A 217-nucleotide genomic window follows, 5' to 3' on the forward strand; every position below is an offset into this window, starting at 1 on the left:
GCCTGTGAAACCCCCGCCACCCCCCGGAGGGCAGCCAGGCTGGCGGAGCCGAGACTCGGAGAAGCCCGTGAGAAGTGAGGCTGTCGGACCCCGGGCCACAGAGGCTGGACCGTGTCCTCAACACTGACAGAGCTCAGCGTGTGCCGCGGCCGGGAGGGAGGCACGGGAGCGGGGCCCACAGAGCCACCTGCAGGGCCCCAGCGGCTCCGGGCCCCTG

The 217-nt window shown here is 73.3% G+C and overlaps 1 protein-coding gene across 1 annotated transcript in view; it reads left to right on the top strand.

Annotated features, from left to right (window-relative positions):
• The window catches only part of IL4R (interleukin 4 receptor), a gene marked incomplete at its 5' end in the record, with an annotated part of 43,920 nt that overhangs the window by 42,478 nt on the left and 1,225 nt on the right, over positions 1–217 (top strand).

The sequence above is a fragment of the Myotis davidii genome, unplaced genomic scaffold (genome assembly GCF_000327345.1).
Source record: "Myotis davidii unplaced genomic scaffold, ASM32734v1 scaffold1754, whole genome shotgun sequence".
Taxonomy (NCBI): domain Eukaryota; kingdom Metazoa; phylum Chordata; class Mammalia; order Chiroptera; family Vespertilionidae; genus Myotis; species Myotis davidii.